This window comes from Acomys minous, assembly GCF_964271855.1.
Source record: "Acomys minous genome assembly, chromosome: 1".
NCBI classification, from domain to species: domain Eukaryota; kingdom Metazoa; phylum Chordata; class Mammalia; order Rodentia; family Muridae; genus Acomys; species Acomys minous.
In genome coordinates, this window is record NC_140483.1 from 121775307 (window position 1) to 121784580 (window position 9274).

The 9274-nt window shown below is 39.4% G+C and overlaps 1 long non-coding RNA gene across 1 annotated transcript; it reads right to left on the reverse strand.

Moving 5' to 3' along the window:
• Positions 1-1288: 1288 nt before the first annotated feature.
• LOC311600052 lies at positions 1289-8141 on the reverse strand. The gene is made up of 3 exons (XR_014780119.1): positions 8008-8141; positions 6833-6967; positions 1289-1837 (listed from the first exon to the last, which is right to left on the reverse strand). It is a non-coding gene; the product is annotated as an uncharacterized lncRNA (long non-coding RNA).
• Positions 8142-9274: the final 1133 nt, after the last annotated feature.

Below are 9274 nucleotides of genomic sequence, written 5' to 3' on the forward strand. Positions count from 1 at the left end.
GTGGGGTTTGGATGGCTCACCAGTGACTGAACTCTAGCTCCAGGGATCCTATCCTAGGCACCCCAACACACACCCCGAAAAATCCCATTAAATTAAACATGCAGGAATAGTCAGTGACAAGAAACCAGGTTATAAATAGTACACATTAAAGAAATTAACTTATTGGAATTATTTATAATCAATTCTAATGAAAATTATGTGTTTTATATAACTATATATTATGGATTCATCATTACTATTAAATAGTGTATCTATCCTTGTAAAATAGACCAAATGTTTTTATACCAAGTGTTAATCGTTGTCTTTCTTTGTTTCTTGACTTTCCCATATTTTTAAATTTTTTCTCTCTATCTACATTTTTAAATAACTATTCACAGTGTTTTAAAAAGCCAGTCACAGGCTGTATACTTTTTCTGTTCCTGTACACCCTAAAAATGTACCGTGCAAGCTATTATTAAAGTAATTTTAATAATGGTGACATGAAGTTGGGAAAAGGGAAGGAGTCTTGTGTGGTATTTCCCTTTTGTCTGGCCTTCTGGAAAAATTGCTTTGAAGAATAGCCTTCTATTTTGGCCTGCTTTCCTCTGATACCTGACAATTTGTGTCATGTGTGTCTCTCCGTGCTGTACCAACCCGTGTTCTCAGGAACTGAATGCAGTATGAGCTGCTATAGGAGAGCCACTATCCTCGGTCTCTCTATCATGCACGATTACCACAAGTCTCCTGTCTGGTGACCTGGAATAACTCGCCACGTAGTGGCCTCCACTCATCGATTTCTCACCCATCTTTTAAAAATTCAAGGTCTCTTACAAATGTAAAGGACTGTGGATAAACAAGTCTCAGTTTTCATTACTTGCATATTTCCTATAGATACAGAAAAGCGCAAACGAAAGCTGTCTCTCCTTATCCACTTGGCTTTCTCTGTGCAATTCATTTGGTTGTATCCCTGACTTTTCTATTTGATGTAACAATTGCTCTGTGAGACGTTACTTGTGTGAATCTAATAGAGTGAAGTATACTTGATTGTATACTTAAGATCGTGCTTAAGATCGTGAGGTTCTCTCTCTCTCTCTCTCTCTCTCTCTCTCTCTCTCTCTCTCTCTCTCTCTCTCTGTGTGTGTGTGTGTGTTAAGGAGCATATTTCTATATGTATATAAATTATATTCTTAAAAATCATTGATAGTGGCAAACTTGCTAGCCTGCAAGTACCTGGAAGCGTTCAGTTAAAAACAAAGTCATAAGTTATAGTTTCCCGAAGGAGCAAGATAACAATTTATTCAACTACCAGTTTAATCAAGGAGTCAGCGATGGTGGGGGTCCTCTGTGTGAAGTACGGGGTGAAAAATCTCTATGAGGTTTAGAGCAATTTCCTTGCTTTTAATCTGGAGTGCAGAGTGTTTCCAATCATCCGTGCTTCACAGTTGGGAGTTTTTCTGGGAGTTGTTATAGATTGTGGAAGGAATGATAAAACAGCTGTTAGCGGCTGTGTGGAGGGCTAGCTGCTACCTCACCACAGTAGGAGGCTGTGGGACCTTAAGGAGTGGGTCATCCCATCCAGCCCCAGAGAGCGCAGGCTCTCATCGCTGCAGTGGGAGGCAGGATGCCGCATGGCGTTTCTGCGTTCTCTGCTTGAGGCCCTTGAAAGGGGTCTCACGCCTGTGGGCTTCCATATTGATGTTTGAGTAAACACGGTGTGTGGCTGGTAGAAGATGGAAGGGTCACAGATATTTTCGTTTTCTTTTGTCTTCTAAGTATGAGGCATGAAGATGTAGGAAGAGTTTTTACAAATTTCACCTTCCACTTTTCTTGGACAACGCACTTATCGCTGATAATCCACCTGCCAAGCAACAATGAAGAAATAAACCAAAAATACCCAAATATAGACTGATGGCTCCTTTCATTTTTGAGTTTTCATGGTCAGAAAACAGGAGTCCCGTCAGGTGGTGTCTTAGGATGGCATCTGATATTCTTAGGTGCCTTAAAGCCCCGATTATTCCCTGGCCTTAGCAGACAGCAGAGGCTTCCTGGGCACTGAAGAACACCACTGCACACACACTTGTTGAATTTAGGAGGGTAGACAAATTACATACTAATGTAATAAAAGTACTAATTGTAAAAAATCTCAGGAGACGAGAAAGTCCCATTTTTCTGTGAAGTACTGTCATTCTTGTCTATCATTTCAATGATGAAAGTGAAATGTTTAATATAAAATATTCTGAAAAATAAAAGTCAAAGCATCTCTGAATTGTAATGTGTCTAAGGGTTGTTCTTGTTAGCATCTTGGTCTACAGTTTTCCATACTGTTGCATATACATATGTAAACTGTCACTAGACATGCTTACATTTTTATAATAACAGGCTGATCACATTCATGTTGTTTAATATTTGCCTGATACCATCCATAATCATTTTATGTAAAAGATATTAAGCATATGTGAATATCTTAACAATGTGTGTAGATATGTGCCCGTATGTGGTTTTGTGCATCTGAGTGTAGTGACTGCTGAGGCCAGAAAATGGTCTTGGGTCTGGAACTGGAGTGACAGGTGCTATGAGCTGCCTGGTGGACTTGGGGCCTCTACAAGAGTGGCACAGGTTTGAGCTGCCGAGCCATCTCCAGTCCTCATGTGTGAATCTTTTCCATAGCCATCCAGCACTCAATTGTAAAGACTTGTCACTACTTGGCCATTTTTCTATCATTGGATTTTTTTTTTTAGTTTGTTTCTACTATTTTGGTTTTAAAACGACTATGATGAATTCTTCTGCAGTGTTTTGTTTACATTTGGTTAGTTATGTTTGAAAATAGTTTTTCTCATTTAAGTTGATATTATAGTCAAACTTTTAGCTAAAGAAATAAAACCAGTTCATGTCTCCATGTGGAGACGCGGTATGTGGAAATGACTGTTTTCTTTTTCTTTTTTAAATATTTTTATTAATTTATATCTTGTTACATCTCAATGGTTATCCCATCCCTTGTATCCTCCCATTCTTCCCTCCCTCCCATTTTCCCCTTATTCCCCTCCCCTATGACTGTTCCTGAGGGTGATTTCCTCCCCCTGTATATGCTCATAGGGTATCAAGAATGACTGTTTTCTTAGAAGCTCTGGGCAATATTAGGTTTTGTGTTTTTGTAAAATTATATTAATCTTTTATATTAAAATATTACAAATATTCTATCTCGGTTGATACGTATTACTTTAAAATTTTAATACCTCTTACATGTTAGCTTGTTTATAATTCATATTCTTTTTCGGCAAATTTAATTTATTTTGTGTATGGGTGTTTTCCCTGTGTGAATATCTGTCCACTACAAGCAGTCTTGTAGATGGCAGAGGAGAGTGTCAGATTTCCTGGGACTGGAGCTACATATAGTTGGGAACCATCATGTGGGTGCTGGGAATTGAACCTGGGTCCTCTGGAAAACTAGTTGTTGCTTTTAACTACTGAGCCATCTCTCCAGTCCCCTCATGCACATTCATTCACTATTATCTGTTTCCTTTACTGAATTTCAACTTTTTCAGGTATTATGTTTATTGATGCTTTTGTCATTTTTTCCTTCATGTACATCAGTTGTCAACTAGTTTTGAAAAGTTAATAATATTTGGGGTGAAATATAAACCTTAAAAGTGATAATGGAAGAGAAATGACCACAGGTAGGAAGAAGGGATGGCAGAAGATGGGCAAATATAATCAAGTTATACACACATATATAATATATATATCTTAATGAGAACCATAATTTTGCATGCTAATACAATTAAACTCAATTTAAAAATTCCTTCTCTAAATGATCTGCAGTCAAAGTTATCCATTTATTCTCTGTATTTGTTCTATTTTTGATATAATACTTGGGTGTAGACTTCATTCATTTTATTTACACTTCCTTCTAATATTTCATTATTTTAATCTTGAAGTAGGTATTTCATGATATCAAAAGAGAGTTAGGAACTTAATACTTTCTTTTTAGTATGTTCTATCATCACTTATTGAATTTTTAATTTTTCATTATTACTTTTATGTGCTTCATCAGCTTATGTATTTGGATACCTACTGAGTCTATGACCGAATTTGCTTTTCTGTGAACCCACGTTATCTGTCCCAAGTACCACGGCCTTTCAAAAACATTAACACTGGGTAACTGGAATACACAACCTGCTGCTCTTTAGCCACTGTGTCACACCACATGTCCATACATGTGATGAACATTTTAAAGGGGTTCAGATCTCCTGAAACTTAGTATAACCCCAACACTTACAACATGTACACCCAGTGAAGTGTCACCGATGTCTCCCAAGCGACTCCCTGGGTAAAAAGAAAAAGTAATACCTACATCAGGGTTGTCACAGGCAAAATAGAAAGGCAAAAGGCTCGGTAGAGGGGCCAGAGAACAGAGTGCTCCTCTAGAGATGATCAGCTCCTAATGTGATGGCATCTAGGACTTGCTTTCATTCATCCTTTCTTTTGTAACTTGATTTGAGTGATTATAGACATAAATGATAATTAATTAAGGGTCAGGTGATGTTCACATCCTAAGCCTTACTTCTCAGAGGAGGTCAACACGGGACAGCTGTGTCAGGTGTGGCAATGTGAGATGGATGACTCACTGCATGACAGACACTCAGAGTGGCCACGACCTGGTGTCATCATTGATTCTTAGGTCTATGGTCTTGTTGCTCGGGAGTCAATTCAGAATTCAAGTTCCAAGTCACATCTACCAAACATCTGGCCAGAATGTTATTTACTCAAGAAGACAATAGGCTGGTTAGATGGGCATTACTCTGGGATCATATACTCTGCCTAGAGCTCTCTTTAGCTAATCACTTTATAAGAGCGGTAAAATTCTCACTTCCAACTGTCTTATATCTACCAACCACTAGTGCCTTGGTTTCCCAAGTGAAACGGGCAGAACACAGTGTAGGTATCTGAATGAGTTCTCTTACCTGGTACCTTTCCTGATAAAGTCTGACTCTCTTAATTTTGTTTATGAGTATGGATTCATCCAGATTCTAAGACTTTCCTTGAATACCACGTGCATCTCTAAAACAACTTGTGTATTAGTTTCTTAGACTCCTTTTCTACCTTTAGCCAATACACTTTTTATTCTGGTTTCTCAAAACTGGACCAATTTTGCTTGCATTCCATAGCAGAGAAATTCTCTCAGTATCCTTCATACTGAGTATTTCTTCATGCTGTGATTTTACTTTGTTCGCTGTTGGATAAACTAACAAATTCACCACCTTCCTTTTCTGTTGTTATACACATGACTCTTCTATTGATACATTTTTAAATGCTTGTTTTCAAGTACAATCGATTGGTTTGTGTTTTTCTTGTCTGTTTCTCTGTTTATGTATGTATTGTATGCATGTTTATGTACTCCTGTATGGGTGAATGTCATTAAAACATATGTATATATACAATGGCATTTTTTAATTCCTTAGATCTATTGCTCTGTTATGTAGGACATTGGATGCTTGAACACTGAGCATTCCCCATCTAGGATAAGAGTAGTAAGGTATATGTAGTAATAATATCATGTAGAAAGGTATTAGTGTGCATGTATGCATGAGAATGTGGAGGCCAGAGGTCAGAGGTCAGAGGTCAGTGTTAGTTTTCTTCCACCGTCATTTTCCCCCTTCATTTTTGAGACAGAGCCTGGAGCTCACTGATTTGGCAGGAATAGCTGCCCAGCAAGCTCTGGAAATCCATTTGTTTCTGTCTCTCTTGTGCTAGGATGACGTCATGTCTCCCCATCCAGCTTTCTACATGGGTGCTTGGATTGGAATTCAGGTTCTGATGCTTGCATGCTAAGCAGTTTACCCACTGAGCCATCTCCCAGCCCTAAGCTATGCTTTGTATTTCTCACATACTTGCCCTTAGTTTTGGGCTTGCTGGCTCTTAAATCTGTGCAGCAACACATTTGCACTGGATGTCTTGGCACCAGTAAGGATGCTTATCTCTTAAACGTTGAATTCTAGACTTTCAATTTCACTGGGTGAGTGTTTTCTGACCTTGCCTCCAAAGCCGAACATAGACACTTGAGCACAGTGACGTTTTAAATGCAACGGAAAAGAATTACATGTTGTCCTCCTAGCTCAATTTTCCTGGGGGTGACATAAGACAAGGCAGTTATAGTTTTTACATTTAATGTTATCTAGATATATAAATATATATATTTAGAGCTATAAATAACAGGCTTTATTGTTCTAAACTGCTGTATAAAGACACAACCAGTCCTGAGCCATTACCTATATATATTTTTATCACCCACTATTCATTATAATGTCTTTGTGTTCTGTCATTGTTATCAGAGGCGGGCAGTATTTATTAGGCATCTATTGGATGTGTGACATTGGGATAGTTGCTGCCAAGGGCACTTATTTAGAATGAAGCATTACAAGAGAGCAGAGAGACTGCTTTCCTATGTAGTCCACTACTCTCTTTTTCTCTGTGGTTTAGGCCAGTAGCTTGGTCAAATTGTTCACTTGTGAAATATGTGGTCTGAAGGGTCCAGCCTCGTCAGTTGTTTTAGGCTGCCATGCAAGTAAGAGTTCATTCATCATGCATTTTCAGGTGGGCTCAGTGCAATATGAGCTCCAGGTAGATTTGCAAACGCCCATGAATTAAAAAATGTAAAACAAAGTGAGAAGCAAGAAGTACCCGCCACTGGCACCACCGATGGGAGCACAGCAGTAAGTTTCTGAAAACGCGGAAATTCCATGTTTGCACTTAGTTGGCACAAAACTACTGTTTTCACCTCAATATTTACACCACCGAACTTAATATGTCTTAAAAATATTTATAGACTCATCTTCCAAAAAATGACACAACTTACCTCATTACATATGGCATGCTGGCATTTTTGGGGGCATCTTCCATGTCTTTATCAGGGCTAGTTTTGATCTTGAGTGACGGTCAATATAGATTTTTCACTCTTCATTTCCTTAGTCTTTGCACTCAGCAATTAAGTCTCAAAATATATTAGTTAAGGCATTTTGTCATTACCTCAAATGGGCCTAATGTATCTGCGCGTGAACACCTATGTCCCTTGATCCTATTCTTTCTTGGTCTCTGGGTATTTGTTGTTATAGGATAGAATCCTGCTAGAAATTCTCAAGTGACAACACTCTGCTGTTTTGGATAAGTAGTCCCCAGGAGCCTATAAAGTCAAGGCTTGGTCCTCAGAGTGTCACTGTTGGGAGGTTGTAGCTTTTGAGGTCATTGGTGGAATTACTCTGAAGGAACCTCTATCCCCTGTCCCTCTTGCTTCTTGGCCACAAGGCACATGATTTTGTTCTGTATTGTGCTCTGGTTATGGGCTGGGAGCTAACAGTCTATGAGCTTAGCTAAAGCATTTCTCTTTAAAAGTTGATGAGTTCAGTCATTTTCTTGTGGCAACAGAAAATATTTACACCTCTGAAGATCTTTTTAATACGAGAGTGTTATAAGTCATTTAAAAAAATATTCTGCTCAAAGTTTCTTAGTAGAATTAGAACTTTCCCATGTGGAAGGTTTTCATGTTATATCCTTGGGCAGTGACAAGGATTCACACCATATGAAACAGGGAGGAAAAAAACAAGCCACTTAAGAAGGACTTTCAGAGTGATAAATGCATAATAATCATTGTGACAGTAAAACACTGGTAAGAAATGTCTGTATTTAGACTCCTTCTATTTTACACAGAATAGAGATAATCATGGTGTTTGTTTAGCATGATGCTGCATGCTTTCCATGCACATCCTGTTTAGCAGAGATGCTTTTGCCTTCCTTGGGGAGATATCCTGCCGTAGTATTTCACCTCAACTCCTCTTAGTGGCTCAGAAATGAGTGTAACTAATACATCTTCCTTGGTGAATGGGGCCTGTGCCCCTTGAGCTCTGTCCAGGAAGCAGCAAGCATTACAAGTTCTATCAACAGAGAGCACACAGCATTAGGAAACCATAGCTTATATAGAATTTACATAAACCAGGTAAGAAGAGAAAGCTACAAATCAAACAAATAACAAGATACCATGAAGATAGATCAGGAAGCAACTACCATGCCCTCAGCAAAGGAACCGAAGGGAAAAACTGCAGCAACTGAAATGAGGACGGTTGGAGCACAGACTCGGTAGAGCCGAGGTGCAGGCCTCTGCAGAGGGTGGGCTGATCTCTCTGAGGGACAGCACAATGGGCCGACTCCCTTAGCAAAGCTACACCCTTGTGACATCATTTCTGCCAGATGAGAGCGGATGCGCTTAGCTAAGCTGGAAACTATGGCTCCCACAGCTGAGAAACGGTCCTGTGGAGAAGTTGAGTAGGCAGTATAGAGGGGCACAGTTGTCTTCCTCCTCGAACCTGCAGCTTTTCTCCGGTGCATCCGTGAGCAGAGTTGCGGGAAAAGCGGAAATGTGGTCTGCGGGGTTCAGGCCCGTGCTCTCAGAGCAGCAGAGAATGGGTAACTGAAACCGAGGAGCGATCACTCATCGCACCAGTCGGTCATCATCAACCATCATCACTGCAACCTACATAAAGAGTCTAGTAGGGGGACCAGCCCCATATCGGGAGGGCTAAACTCACCAGGTTTGTTGTTTGTTTTCAGGTTTTTGTTTGTATAATCTACCAGTAGGAGTAGTTGTTGAAGACTTCTTTTTTGAACTGTGGTTACTTCATTTAATCTGCAACTGTAGATCCTATGGAAAGGCTGGCAGTGTTGGCTCTAGAATTAGCTAAAAACCAATTATAAGCAAGAGACAAATTAATTAAATTCTTTATGTTGGAGTTTATATTACGTGAGATAACACATACAACTCAATTCTTAATTTATATACTACTAGCATGCATTTTCTTATATTAGCTGTCATTATCACCACCACCACCATCTTCATCACCACCACCATCATCATCACCACCACCACCACACCAACCACCACTATCACCCTCACTATCTTCTTTAATGACTATGAAGAACTAACAACAAAACAACTTTAACATTTAACCTTTGAGAAGCCAGAATTCTCCAAAATCACATTGTGGATTTCAGATTTCCTTGGGTCTCTAAAACTCAAGCATTGTAATTAAAAGCAGACGCAGCTCCTCAACATCCTTGGCCATCTCTCCCAGTTTCAGTTCCTTTAAAGTTCCCTTCTTTCCTTCTAATTTTTTAAACTGATATTCTGAGGGAAGGCACTATTACCAATCTGGCTTTGCACTAGAGGGGCTGTTGGGATCCGAAGCCTCTCTAAGACATCCCATGAGTCAGGGATGTGCTTGTGAAAAGGCCTGGAAGGGATTCAAGA